This window comes from Aythya marila, assembly GCF_965140915.1.
Source record: "Aythya marila genome assembly, chromosome: 13".
In the NCBI taxonomy this organism is placed as follows: Eukaryota; Metazoa; Chordata; class Aves; order Anseriformes; family Anatidae; genus Aythya; species Aythya marila.
Genome location: NC_139054.1, coordinates 11429918 through 11445684, shown reverse-complemented (window position 1 = coordinate 11445684; position 15767 = coordinate 11429918).

The following is a 15767-nucleotide window of genomic DNA, read 5'->3' as shown; positions in this document are numbered from 1 at the left end:
GGGATATAATGAAAGAGTCTGCATTATTTATGCAGTGTGAAATAGCAGAACATGTTTCTTGACTTTTTTATCTTATACAAAATGTTTTTGGCTATCAATGTCTGTTATGAAAACAAATTAACATCAAATCATGATGTAGAAGTTATCTTTCACTTTGGTGGAACAGTAGCTGACTTGTGTTTGTGTTGCTACAGAAATAATTTCAGGCTTTTCTCAGGTGTCAGGCATCATTTCTAAGCAAATGAATGTTGTGTGAGGAGCTAGAGGAGTCTTGGGTGTACATGGGCCTGTAAGTTTAAGAAATCGTATGTTTGTGAACGAGAATAGGTTGCTATTAAGAAGACACAATTCTTTATATAATATATAGCCAGCCAATTTGCATTGACTTTCTAAAAAATATAGGTACTTTACACTAATGACGATTGAAATTAAATATTGAGAAGTCTTAATCACAAATTGCCATAACCCAAGATGACGTCAGATACTTCAAAGGTTAAAATTCTTCTGGGATATCTCAGTGACTCATCATTAGATTTTGTTCCTTTTTAATTTTTCCTGCCAGTAAAACTTTTCTAGTAACATGATTATTTGTTTAGTAAGCTGTTTCCGAGTTTTTCTTTGATATGTGAACTTGTGGTCACACATATGGGTGTCTGTCAGTATGAGCACATTTGATATTTTTTCATTCACATGCTGTGAATCCATATTTTTTTGCTAACAGTGTTGAGTTTTGTATAACTGAAGGGTTTAATTTATGTTAAGAGCTATTCAAAGGCTTTCGGAACAAGAGTAATTGTCTTTCATTTGATGTTGAGGAAATCAAAAAGACAGCAATAATTATGATTATATTGAGTATAATAGTACTGGGGAAAAATTGCCTATCTATATACAAAGCAAGAGATAAAATGATACGTCTCAAAGGTATTGTGACAAATAAATCAACAATTCCAAAAATTGTTCATTGAAAGTTTCTATGATGAGTTTATTTACCTTTTAAGATCCCCAAAAGGAGTTACTATAGACCTTCGTCTGCACACTTCAGACAGCAATGGCAGGCTATTTCATTACCAACCTTAAATATAATATATAAACATATATATATATATATATATATATATATATATATATATATATACACACATGTTTATAGGTATACATATATATTATATATTTTATATATATATTTAGCTTTACCTCAACAGTACTGACATATTTAGTTACCTTAATTTAAAAATCCCTTCTTGCCTATAGAGAGCCCGACATTTTCTGCATACTATGTTATATCTGGAAAATTTATAGGAGAATGCTTATAAAGTAGAACTTCTGAGAATAAAGAAATAGTCTGTGAATTCTGTTGTGTTCCAATATGATTCCTACAGGAGCTGTCATCCAGGGCTTAAACCTGGGACATATGATGATGCCAGAGGCAGGGATATTTACTGTAATATATTATATGAATTATAAGTAGCAGTTTATCTGACTCAGTGTTCCTTCCCTCCCCATCTTGTGTTTGATTGCTTTTACTTTTCTAGTCTTTGCTTCATAAGTCAACTTTATTTTACACAAACTTTCCTGAAACTGGACCATAGTACAGTATTGTTTTCTTTCAGTCAACCAAACTCTCTTAACTACTGTAAAAGTTTCAAACCACTGTTTCTCTTTTCTTTTATTCAAGTCCCCAGTGTGTCCTAACATTACTGATGTTTCTTCAGTTCTTTTTTCTGTTTGCATGTTCCTACTTTTATCTTCTGTTTGGATACTGACACCTTTTTTTCTGATTTTAGCATTCCTGAAAACATCATCTCATCTGTTGTAATCTGGATGTAAACTAATGAAATTCATAACTCAGGTTCCCCTTCAGGGTGCTCTCTAATTCTGCTCAAAATTTTCATTAAGGTTATCTTATCGAGCCTTTATTTTCCCATGTGGTTTTCATGCATCTTCACATAACAAATATTACACTTCATTGGTCTCTGTTACTAAATAGTGTTAGATTTTCTTCCCTCTTCTAATGCCCATCTTCAGTTTCATGAAGCGCAGAATAATTTCCTTACCCAGCTTGGCTAATTGTGTTCAATCCTTTTTAAAAGCCCATGTTATGCACAAGAAATGAGAGAATTATGAGAGCAGGAAATCAAGAAGATAAATGCTGAGATTAACCACATGGTGTAATAGTTTCTCATACAAACATGCACATACACAAAAATTAAAGGCAGTTTTCTTATGATATATGCTGTATTTCCCAGTGTTGCTTGCCTGTTGTTTATATATTTTGTTCCATTGATGGCACTACAGGGATTTTCTGCCTTATGCTGTAAAGAGTTGGAGTCACCCAGGTACCTGCTCATAACTGCAAAGAACTGTTTGGTGGGACTGTTCTAATAGCTTCTGAATATACCTCACTGTTTATGAGGGTATTACTGAATACTTGCCACCATACACATCTCAAAGAGTATCCTATAATGCTGCAAGTGGGTAAAGCAGGTGTTGTTGTTCATTTATAATTGTGTATATTCTACTTTAACTAAAATCTGTACTTTAATCTGTCTGCTAGCGAGCAGAGTATATTTGTGTTGAATTCATATACTTTCTGACACCCATCATGTCTTTTCGGTTGAGTGAAAAGTTGTTTTAAAACACCAACAAAAAATACTAAATGGGCTTGCAATAATTCATTGTTATGAGGGCATGTATGAATAAGACAGTTTTATTCCCAGTGGAAGTGTTTACTAATGGCCAAACAATACCTGCAAACACAATCCAATTCCCATTAAGGTTAATGGGAATCAGGTTACAGACTTGTCTAACAATGGACAGGGCAACAATTAAGCATGTTTGTGTGTAGAGGAAAAAAAAGTCACTATCAGGTCTATGATGCTTTAAATCATTTTTTCCTCTCTGTGTTTTCCCTATTCTTTTTTATTATTATTATTATTATTTTTATTTTTATTTTTTTCCCCCTGAACTCATTAAAAAAAAAAAAAAAGGCTGTCTAAAGTAGAATTGGCCTTTCCCAAAATACTTTATTAGATATTCCTTCTCCCTTTCCTCAGCTCCTGGAAGCAAACCCAAGCTTTTACTAGGCATCATATTGCAGCTCTTATTTATTCAAATGGAAAAATAACCCATTTCAGCAGTTCAGCACAACATTTTGGGTGAAAAATTGCCCAAAATTGAAGACAGAAAAATTTTGGTTCCTTTACCATGACACTACTCTTCATAGGTCTGGTGCAGAAGATGGTATAATGCTTTCCTTTTGTTGTTTGTTTGTTGTTTCTTATCTTGCTTATGTCCAGTTCAACACTAAATAGGCAATGCTATTAAATTCTAATCACTTGGTTGAACAAAAGAATGCTTCATAAATCATTCTTTAATAGCTTGTCTAAAAATTCTTTAGGGTGTTGCAGCTGCATTACAATGTTGCTTGGCCGGTCAGACTCTAATTATAGAAATTATACATCCAGCAGTTAAACCAGTAAACAAACCTACTCAGATTGGTGCAGTAATGCTATGTCAGTTAGGATCTTTCATGTTGATTTTGGATTTCTGTCACTCTAATCCTACTCTGCCCTGGAATATCTATTATTACGTATTTCCATTGTATGCTTGGACTTCACACAGAGCTGTTTTAACTGCTGTTTATAGACAGCCTCACTAGATTACTCCTTTAGAAGTGCTACGTGATTTAGCAATTAATTCAAAAATAAAACAAAAATATCCTCCAGCACGTGGCAGAACAATTAAATACAATATAGAAAAAAGGAAAATGATACTTATAGGTCATTATTTTGCTCTTCTGGTTATGTTATAAGAAATCTAAACAATACAAAAAATATTTATAGCATTGGTGTTTTAGAATTAGGACTAAAATTAGAGTAGCTATAAGTTTGGAAATTACTTCTGTCATCTCCTAACTGCACTCCCTTCTTTATTTTAAATTGTAGATATTTCCATTCCAAAGTTTGACAACATTACAGTTGCACCCCCGTTCCTGGGGTGCAGGAATTTAAATGGGGAGGGAGGGGGTGTAACATGTAGCTTGCAAAATACAAAGTGCTAATTGTTTTCCAATTTCCATTAGTATCAACGTTTTCTTTTAGCAACATAAAATAGATGCTAAATTACCAATATAAAGAGTTGTAGGACAAGGGAGATCTGGAAGACAAAAAGACGTCTTAAGTATTTTCAGTATAAAATTAGAACCATTGGTTTATTTTATTTTTTTTATCTGCTGGTATAGTTTTAATTCTTATCAGTTATTCTTTCTGGCATTTTCCAGCACACAGGTCACAACACAAAACTTAGTTTCAATCCATTGCTTATATGCTGTTATGAATCCAAGCATTACCAGTACAATGGGATGCCAAAGGTATCTTAACAGAATGAGTAGATGGCTGGCAGAAACATAATCTATATTTTTGCAGATTAGTTTACTTAGAAACCACTACAGATGTAGTATCTTTCCCTATGGAGACAAGATAAGGGCTGTATTTTGTATTATGTAGTATGTATATGTAGTATTTGCTGAGCTGTATTTTGTAGTACGAATGTTCAAGTTCTTTCTTTTAACAGTTCTCTGTATGCTTTATTTCAAAATTGGTAATCAAGTTTGTCTCAAAATAACATCTGGGCTAACCCACAATTTCCTAAATTGATCTATTTATAGATTAACAGTATTGAACTTGAATGAATTGAAAAGATGTTTTTCACTTGGTAGATAAAGTAATAAAATGCTTTCCAATGACAATCCAGTAAATTAGCATCAGTTTTAGACACTATATGGACACAAGACTCTTAAGACACTTAACTATGAGGCTAAAACAAAGCTTTATCATCTGGGTTTATCTTATAAAAAGACCAAGGAAGAGCATATGTTTTTGTTTGAACTGTGTGGGAGAACTTTTTCTGAGCTTTGTTCCTGCTCCAAGTTCTTCCATGCATACATAAGCCTCTCCTGACCCTGGTGAGAAGGAGCAAATCCTGAAGCTGCTGATGTTGCCACTGCCTCTGTGGGTTGGAGGCCTCCCACTACCAATATGCTCAATTGTATGGAGGTAGAGTAGGGTCTGCTGCCATAAAGATGAACTCAAATTATTTTGACCTCACTGGTTGCTCAGCCTGATTTAAGTCCTGACAGAAGAGGAATTAATAACTGTTTACTTTTATGTCAGTATAATGAAATAAAAGCTGTTTGAAGGGTAATAGCTGGAACCATAGTTAAGAACTTGTCACAGAAGCAGCTCAAGAAGGACTAATTATTTTACAAGTAATTTCACTGAATAAGATGCTATGAAAAAGAATAGGAGTCATCTAATTTCCCATAAAATTGAAACCAGTCTAGTTTATGCTGGCCTGTTAATTTATTTCAAATTTCATCAATCCTTGATAGTTCATTCCTTCAAAAATTTTTGCAGAAAATGATTTGGGAGTTTTTAAAATGTTTTGTGAATATTCTTCACTTTTTGAAGTAATTAGCAACACTTAGTGTTCTAAGAACAATTAAGTATGGTACAGCAAACTGTTCATTGGCAGTGTAAGTTTTTCATAGGAAGGAGTTGTTCCTTCTTGCAGGAAAATGAGACCACCACATCTTTGTAAGGGCCCCTAAGAAATACTGCAGTGTAGTACACTGAGGCACTAAAGACATGTTACTTCTGTGAGATTTGAATCCATTCCTAAATGTAGATTTAATGCAAGGCATGAGTACAGTATTTACAGAGTGGTTTAATTCATCCCAGCTTCCATAATTCAAATAGAAATATGAAAAAATTAAGTGATCAGCAGTTTCTCATTGTACACAGGATCTTTTTTCCTAATATTTGTTAGCTTTTGCCTGTTGTGAAGTAAGCTTAGCCATTTCTGCCTGCTGACTCTTGCCACAGGTAGGTGGGGAAAAGGGCCACCATCACCTTCATGAACTTTGCAGATCACTCAGAAAACATAATTTAAGCACTGTCAGTCAGGAATGGTTCTAATTAAATTATTCCTCTTGCTTTTGTTTTGACAGTCTTTGCGTTGGATTGCTGATGACTTGCAAGCTGTGAATTCATACTGTTGTACTGACATAAATGCAAATTTTTGTATTTGTATTCATTGCAAATGTTTACACGAGAGCCTACCTTTTGATGTGAAGTTCTACCTGGATTGATGTTGTGACAAGTTTTTAGCAAGTTAACTGGTAGATCTGATGAGCATAAGGTGCAGGAGTACCTTTAAATAATGTAACATTTGGTTGCATTTTTTTTTTCTTCATAATATTTTTAATGGTAAACTGAAACAGATACTGTGTGAAAACTAACATATTCCTAGTCCAATACGTATTTGCTTCTTATTATGCATTTTAGCACGTTGTTACTGAATTTGAGTTGACAGATAACCTTGGGCAGAATGGTTATCATTGCATAAAATGCTAGAAGTCTATGCTAGGTATACAGAAATCAGCATTTTGTTTGTTTTCTTTCAGCTTGGGCTGTTTAACAAGCGTAGTTAGCACCATAAGCATTACATCAATTTCTCTTATGAGAAGTTATCATTAAACCAATAGTTTGCCTGAAGAGTTATGGGAGCATCATGCATTGACAGATTGTGGCAATCACAGTCACATTTCTATGTTCACCGCCTGGCTCACTGTGTCTGCATGTGGGACTTACACTTTTCCAGAGGCTTCTTCTCTTGCTACAGTTCCGCACGTAGCCATCGTGTCTCTTCCTTTTTGAGTAAATGGATCCGTAATGCTATGTTATATTGACACCTAGAAATGTGTTGGCTCTGTGTTTTGTACATGCTTTCTGTTGCTCACCTTATCTCTTCTCTAATTCCTATTGCCAGGGAGGAATAGCTAGACACTGGCTGCAGCCAGCAAGGAGCAAACCCTTCAAGAGTCTTCCATTAATTATCCATTTTGGTAGAATTTCCCACTTAGTGACTTATTTCCTTTCAGAAGTTGCATGCCAATATGACTGCCAACTCCACATTTTGTACTAAGAAATATAATTTTGCTTGCATCTCAGTTCTGTGGAAATCTGAGGGGGTCAGATTACCTGGTGGTAATCGACTAGCTTATTAATTAGATGGAGCTGAGAGATTTGTGGTAGGTGGATGTAAGGAAATCATACACAAAGCTGGTTTTCTCCCTGCCATTCCACAAATAGCTCAGCCCTGAACAGTCAACACTCCTGCTCTTGCAAAGTGAACTGCAGCAATCCATCTAATGGAATTACAGTATAAATGAATAGCTGCTTAAAAATATGTCCAGATGCACATTCTCCAGTACTAATGCATGTCTGGCCAGTTTTCTAAGATCTTTTGCAGCATTTTTAACAGTCTCCACCAGGACTTTTTTCACTATGGTATTTTATATTTAACAGTTGCTTGTGTATTCAAGTTAAAAAGGAAATAAGGGGGGAAAGAGGACTATTGATTTGTCTAATAACAAGTCAATTACATTTAATATGCACTCTTCCTCAGATGAGTATGAGGATAATAAATCCTAATTTAAGAGAGATTAACTCAACCTTTTTCCATGCTGTCATTTTTGGAATGTAAATTGACTAAAAAGTGATCTAACAGCAATTTACACCCACTTCTAGCATGTTTCAAATGCTGATGCTAGCTATGTGGAACAATAGAAGTGATATTAAAATATCTAATTGTTTTTAATGAGTGCAGCTGCTTTTATGTGAAAACAAATGGATAGTAACTCATGTTTTCCAATTTTGTTTGCATTCACAAACATGCATTTTATATGTACATTGAAAGTAGCATCTTTGTGTATGTATTTGTGCATTTACTAATAATGCATATACAAGTAATATATTGAATAAAAAGTGAAAGTTTAAGTTAAACAAGGAGATCAAAGATGGATTTGGAGTAATGTATGGTTCATTATAAATAAAGCTATAAGAAGTGAAAAAATGGACACTCGTGAAATTAGTTGTATAGGCTAAGTGGATATGTAGTGGGAATATATAAATGCTATACTTTGTTAGCACTTACTTTCTAATACACTGATCAGTTGGAGACCTTTGATTTATGTAGAAGTTCAGTATTTTTAGTAGGCTTGGCCTGTTACATTCTAATATAAGCAACTGATTCATTCTTTTATTTGCTTTCATACTTTTGCCACCAAATTATGTTTTTGCTTGTTTCAACAGATATCCAACTTCCAAAATCATATTTACCAATTTCTATGTTTAGATACTTGCTAAAGTATACCAAATGCATTCTGGCATTTTGTAGATTTTCCTCATTAACATGGACCAGACTGAGAATCAGTGTGTCTGATCAAAATTGCCAACTAAGTTTTTATTTTTACTTGGTGTGTTAGTACCAGTTGTAAAGCTTCAAGAATATTTCCTGCCTTTCTTTCTGACTCTAAGGAATGGCAATGATGCATGCTTTCTATTCAGTTTCATTCCTGCTGCAGATGAAAACTTCATTCATTAATTTTCTGTAGTGATTAAAAGGCAAGTCTCTGAGGGATTACTTTCCAAATGTAGAACATTATTTTTGGGTTCAGTGACTTCATTTGTTTTAGTGAAGAAGTAGAAGGGTAGAAGGAAGTTAGGGAGACACTTTCAGCATTTGTGGGAAATGAGTCTTGACCAGCTGCCCTCCTGAGAAAGTTAAGAACAACCAGAAGCAATTTCCTATACTTAAAAGATATTAAGATTTATTAGACTACAAATTCAATTAGAGATTCTTTCAGTAAGGGGTACTGATTTTGTTGGATTTTCTGGAGTTCTAAGAGAATTATGTTCCCATCCTAAGTTGGGAAGGGGAGGGATAGAAAGGAAAACTTAGAAAAATGTTCCACTACTCCTCCCTGTTTTTAGTGTTTCTGTTTTAATACACTGGCTTATTTTTTGTTCCTCTTCCATTTTGTTTGTTAACCCTCCTTCTTCTCAGTATATTCTTCTGTTCTTTCCTTCTCCTTCCATGCACACTGTGCTGCAGTCTTTCCACCACCTTTGTTTTTCTTCTGACATTTCTTGTGCCATTTCCTTGTCACTCTTTTCCTTTGTTCTGCCTCTTTAATGCATTTCTCAAATTTTCTTTCTTGTTATTATTGAACTCACTTTTTCTTTTTTTTTTTTTGTATCCCATGTTGATACTTTCAGAAGCAAAAATCCTCTTTTATGTTAACTAGAGAAGCTTCTTTTTTAAGTATTTGTGAAAAATTATTCCAGGTATAAAGTATGCTATACAAACTAGTTTCTCTTCTAATAGTACTCTAAACAAGCTTCTCTTTGTTCAAAATTATGTCATTCCATATTGTAGCACACAAATTATGCAAAGAAGATATTTCTAATTATTTTAGAAATCCTAACTTTTAAATTTTTATACCATAAATTTACATTCACTAATAATATTAACAGATATATTTTTTCTGTTATTAGTACGTTAATAAGTAGTTTTCCCTTCAGCAGGAAGAAACACTTCGACATATTAAAATGTTTTTCTTCAGAATTAAATTTTGACAGTTATGACACAGTTTGATTTGAGTCTGAATGAGCATGGATTCCCAGTTCAGCAGCTGTCCTAACAAAGTTCTTTTTGGAAGATATGAACAATTCCAGTGGTAGTTCTACAGTTCTTGGAGTCAAAGTTAACTGGTAATTAAAAAGAACTAATATTTAGTTTAACTGGAATTTAAAATAACACAGTTATATTTTGCAACCTAAAACTAATTTTACTGACTAACCTTAGCATTTTCCACGCATGAGAATTTTTATTCTGTTTATTCTGTTTCCATTAAATGGTGACTGCCAGTGTCAGTTTTTAATATTCTGGCACAAATTTAAAATGGTGACCCCAATACATGTGAAGTCTGCGAAATACTTTAAAACTATTAAGGTATACTCAACTGAAGAGGCCCGGTTTACAGCTGTTACTGGAATAAACAATAATAGACTGTGCTGCAAAATATGATTTTAAAAAATAACAATTTTTAAAAGAGATTATAACTTCCCGTCCTCATGTTTTTTCTGAACCCTGAAGCTTGTGTGCTATTTTTGAGGCTGCAGATGAACATGAAAGGATTCTGGCAGGATGTAAATCATGATATCATTAACATTTCAGCCCAGTTTCTCTCCAGCAATGTGTAATCTTAGCAGAGATGATTGATCGGATCAAGGATTAACAAGATAGATCTTATGGGTCATTTCCCCATATTTCCTCATTTTCTTTCCCCTTTTGCTAATCCTAGTTTCAGATAACATCGTTCAATCAATTTCACTGCTTGTCTAGTTCTGTATTCTAATATCAGATATCTCTCTTGATAGATACCTGTTCTTTCTACTTTCTGTATGTCTCCTTCATTTTTGGTTGTACTTTATAATGAAGTACGGTGGAAATATTTACAATAACATCTCATTGGCCTTGAAACTATAGGACCTTTTATTTTCCTGTTCCCTTGATATCAAGTCTCCTTAGTAGATGCAGCATTTAAATTACAGTGGCTATTTGTATTATGTAGAAAATAAAAGGAAAAAAAATCATATTTTTTTTCTTCCTGTTGAAGGTTTTGTGCATCACGATTAAAAATATATTCTACTGTAAACTACTCCTAATTCTCATTTTTTTTGTTTTTATTCTCTCAAGTGAGGGAAAAGGGAGGAGGTGGAATTGTCATCTTTTTTTTTTTTCCTTCATATCCATTTAATTCTTTAAAAAATATACAGGACTCTTAGGATTATGGCTTTTTGTTTGAATTTGAAACATAGGAAAAAATAATTGGTTGGTATTGAAAAGTGATATGTGCTAGCACTGAGTCTGCAAGGTAATCAGAAGACATCCTGTGGGAAAGAATTGTTAGATACCAAAACTGTGTCTTTTAGAGGCAGTAATCTGTGTGCAGAGCTCTCCAGTCCATTTCCTATGAGTGATACCCCATTTGTTAGGTAATTGTAATGGAATCTTCCTATGGATATATCAACTGTGCTGCATATAGAAAAAATATTTTTTTCAGTTATTACACAATCTTTCCAAAGCCCCATGGGAATTTCAGAAGGAAACTGAAAGAAATCGGTTTATGCACATGTTAAGCATCTCTTCATGTATTGTACTTGAGAAGGTGTGGAAGTTACAGAGTGTATGGGCCAAATATAGGGTGATCTTAATATACCACAGGTTAGTCACCACAGGTGACTAACTTGGATTTAAATCTTTCTTAGCTTCTCTGTACTTTATTGTAGCATAATTTTCTTATTAACTGAAGGAAATGTACTGGTCATTAGATACCTAAGCATTAGTATTTAATAGATTCATTGGCTCATATTAAGTGCAATTTCAAGAATGCTTCTAAGAACAAAGTAATATATTCCATAATATAATGAATGGAGTTTATAGGTAGTTTTATCAGTATTTTGTATGCAGGTATGAAATTGTATCAGTTTAATCATCAGTGGTTTTGTTTGACAGAGTAAAAATTGGTCACTAAGATGTGGCTATATTTTTTGAGGTGAAAGGTGTATTGAGATGGAAGAAAGAAATTTGGATTTAATGTTGCATGTGAAAAGATGATGTCTCAATGAACCAACACTTCTAGATTGCTAGTGTTTAGTGGGGTGCCTGTTACTGACAACTACCAGCATTCCAGTCCAAAAGGATGGTTTCTCATGCATATTCAGACACGTGTTGTCTTCATGTACAAAAGCATACACTCAGTCTGGATGCCCTATTCTGTAAGGGAAATAAAATATCAAATGTAAGCCTCCTCATTAAATTACCTGGTGAACTTCACTTCTGTCTATTTCAACCCCCCTTCATTTAACAAGGTAATTCTAAAACAGTCTCATGCCAGGGTGTTTTATTGTACCAGGACCAGTACCTTCTATCAAGCTGCTGAATATTAGGCAGATAGGGATAGTCTGCTTGTGAAACCAACACAAGATACATACAGCATGTGTATTGCTGTGAGTATATACTATCTTATAAAAAAAAATAAATCAAGTATTAGTCCTGCTTAAAGTGTGTATTTTTGTGTTACAAATATGCAGTAAGCCAGTAGAAAATACAGGAAATTTGTGTCTCCCATGTCACTCACTCCCCTCTCTTCATATCTGTGACTAGATATGAAACTAGCAGGAGGTCCTTTTTGCACATTTTTCCACCAATAAAAACTTCAACAGTGTGTATCTATAAAACATTCTGCTGTTGTCATAATTTAGATTAAATCTTTCTTCTAATATCGGTGCAGCAAGATATGCAGCAGAGCAATGTATCATTCCAAGGAAAGCTGGGAAAGGACATCTGATTGCTTTTTTTTTTTTTTTTTTTTTTTTTTCCCCCCTGTGCTGAGTTTTCTGATGGAAAGTAAGGATGGAGTGGGAAGTTCTTCTGTGTTTGCTTTTGGTATTCTGGAGAGAATCCCCTTTATCTGGAGCAGTGGACCTCTCTGGCAAGTTACTAGTCTGTTAGGAAGAACCACTTCAGAATTGCTTCAGGCACCAGCTAGGTTTGATGTATCTTTCTCTTCCACTGAACTGCATCCAGACTGAAAAATAGTTGAATATCATTCTGTTTCAAGTTATTCTCATTATTGTTCTGTTATTCTGTTCTGTTCAGTGGTTGTTCTGAATGGTTATTAGTACAGAGCTGTCTTGCACAGGCCCATCCCTGCAGCAGGGAGCCCTGCCCAGTGCAGAGTGGATTTGCTCTCACAGATGATTTTACAGAGCGCTCAGAGAAGTTGGGACTTCTCTGAAGATGCTAGATCCACATTTTCAAAGCCATCCGTGTCCTGTGAGATAACTGTGTCTTAGAAACTGGTCTTCATGTAGGTGTGTATGTGACAATTCAGCTTGTAGTTTTTTGTTTGTTTGCTGGCTTTTTTCTTTTTCATCTTCCTGAATCAGCTTTTAAAATACTGCTTGTCATATATCTGGAGCTCAATTCAGTCTCCACAAAGTAGAGATAATAATGCAGAAACTGAGCAGGGATAAGATTCGAAAGAAGCCCCCAAAACAGGATGAATCATACATTTTTTTTTTTTTTTTTACCAGTATTATTACCATTCGAGCTATTGTCATCTTTTCTGAATGAGAGACAATGAAAGACTAGATTTTTGTATCTGCTCTTTTTTTCCCCACTGTGGGTGAGGTTCTCTAGAAAGACTTACCTGTCAAGCCTCATGTTTGCAAAGATAATGCTCAAAACATCATCATATGATGGGATCTTTAGCAGAGTATAAGGTCACAAAGCAGAAGAGGGTTCACCAAGCCCTCTCTAGGGATGCTTGCTTAGCAGGTGTCCTACCCTGACAGAAGTAAGCTTAGATGTTGCATCACCACCTGATGCAACATAGTGCTGATTTGGAAACCCATGAAAATGCTTGAAAGCTCTGACGTTATATTCTTTCCCCGTTTTGGTATACAGTGTAGAGCTAGGTAACCTTTCGCAGGGATGCTCATCTTCAGTAATATACTGAACATTCAAAATGGACAAGAGGAAAAGGAAAGATGATGCAGAGGGTTGAAGCAAATAATTTCCAGAACAGGAGCATGCCCCATAGATACCATGTGGTCTGGTAACACCAGGGATCTCTTTGAACAGGATAAAATCCATTATGAAGTTTGTCACTTTTTAGAGACTCTTTCCTTTGCTGTGTATGCAATGAGAATTTGGCAAAGTAGCATAGTCCTTTTTCTCCTTTTTCCCCAGCCAGAAGGTCTCACATCATATGCCTGAGTTTTCTTTCTGAGTGGCTTTCTGGTTTGTTCTTGTGTGGGTGCAGTTTTGAAACTGATTCTTTTTAACTAGCATATAAGAATGACTGGTGATATGAGGTCTCTTAGTGATCCTGCTGAGATAATGCAGGCTGCTTAGGAGGCTGTGGTATTAAAAATAATAATAAAGCAACAACAATCCCCTCCTTACAGCATTTGTCTTCCCTGCTTTTTAAGGAAGGAGCAGTGTATGCCTGGCTACATTTATCAATAGTACTCCTTATTCTCTAGGAAATGGCAGGCTGCTGTCTCACCCTCTCAGCTGGGCACCACTCCTGCACAGTGGTTGAGCTCAGAGCACGGCTGTCACATTGGGCTGTGCTGGCAGCCTTGCCTGGGGAACAGAAGGAACCGGGCAGCCTTTCTGTGCCCTGTCATGCTCCCAGAAGGGAACAGGACTTCTGTTTCATTAGCCAACTGCTCTGTGCTGTCATTCCTTTCTCCAGTCTGAAATTTTACAGATACAACTTGGGAAAAATAAATTATTTATAAATGCAAATTAAATCCAAAGTACTTTTGTTGGGGCAGAAATATATTACAAAAAGCCTGCAAGCCACTGGAGGTTTTAAACAAAGAACATTTATTACTGAAAGTCATTGTCAAATATAAATACATAGGCCAGAAGATGAGCCCTTAGGTATCTAGCTTTAGTTTTCCAGTGTATTTGCTTATTACAGTCGACATTATGCTAACTTTATGGACTGGCAAGTAGTTAATTTACTAATTTCCTGAATGGCTTTACTACAGACTCTACAAACTGCTTTAACCACCTTTATTTGGAATTGTGAATTTTACAGACATCGCTGACTGATGTGTGATCAATTTAAACTGCTTCAACTTTACAAAACAGAGCTTTCACCTAATGCTTTTTATTTTTATTTTCTTTTACCCTTTGTCTTCCACATTATTCAGTATTTGAGAATCTCTCAGCCTTTTGAACAAGTGCAAGGGACGAAGTTACCTGCACTTCCAGGTATCTATACTGGGATTTGACACACAGACAAATTTTATGAATGCCCCCCACTGAAGGAAGGAGAGTGAGAGATCAGTATAAGAACTGAATATTCAACTATGAGCATGCTTTTTGGTTGTGTGTGGTTTTTTTTTTTTTTTTGTTTTGTTTTTTTTACAGGCCTGCTACTGTCAGTATAATCTTTGCCCCCAAAACCACTGGGGGCTCTTTCAAAGTTACTCCAGTGATTACCTGAAATTAGTTTATTCTTGTCCTGGTGGGTGTGTTTAAAAGTTGGAAACAATACAGAATGTTGCATTTAATAACACATTTCAATAAGTAGAGAGTTTTTGAAAATCTTGATACATAGATACGTGTATTTGTTTATTTATTTTGAGTTAAGATAATCATAATATAAACATCAACTCTAATATTTGATCTGCTCTTGGGTATTTGCTAATATGTTATAGTTCTGTTAACAAAAAGCTAAGGTAATGTAGTCTGTTAACTACATAACATTTATAAATAACTCTACTGAGCTGAGACAGTGCAAGAAAACAAGATATCAGTTCTTCAAAACCTAATGATGGTTTAAAGAAAAAAATCATTCTCAAATGGGACTTTTTTGACACATTTACTTTGGCATAATGAGTGCACCTGACCTGCTGTATATCTGCTGAATGCAGGACACACACAACTAAATTATATTTCCCTGTTCATTCCTTGTGTTTTGAAAATACATTTCTTATTGTGTATGACTCTTCTTTTTCTGTCTAACCGCTATCTTCTAATTTTAAATATACAATGCAGGGTACTCAGATGGTGTCAATCAGTATGACTCCATGGACTTTTATTCTGCCAGTTTAAATTAGTTGAAATTTTAGCCTTTACCTGTATTCTTTTAAAAGTGATAGTGAAACATTTCCTTTCTCTTAGCTTGAAGGGCTGCACCATATTTTATTTTTCTGAAAGTGATTGTAATGAAACACATGCCATCTAAAATTACATTGCCAGTTAGGTTTGTGAGCTGGTGCTATAGGACATATTGGGAAAAAGTTTTAAAAGTGCTTGTGAGACTTAGGAACCTA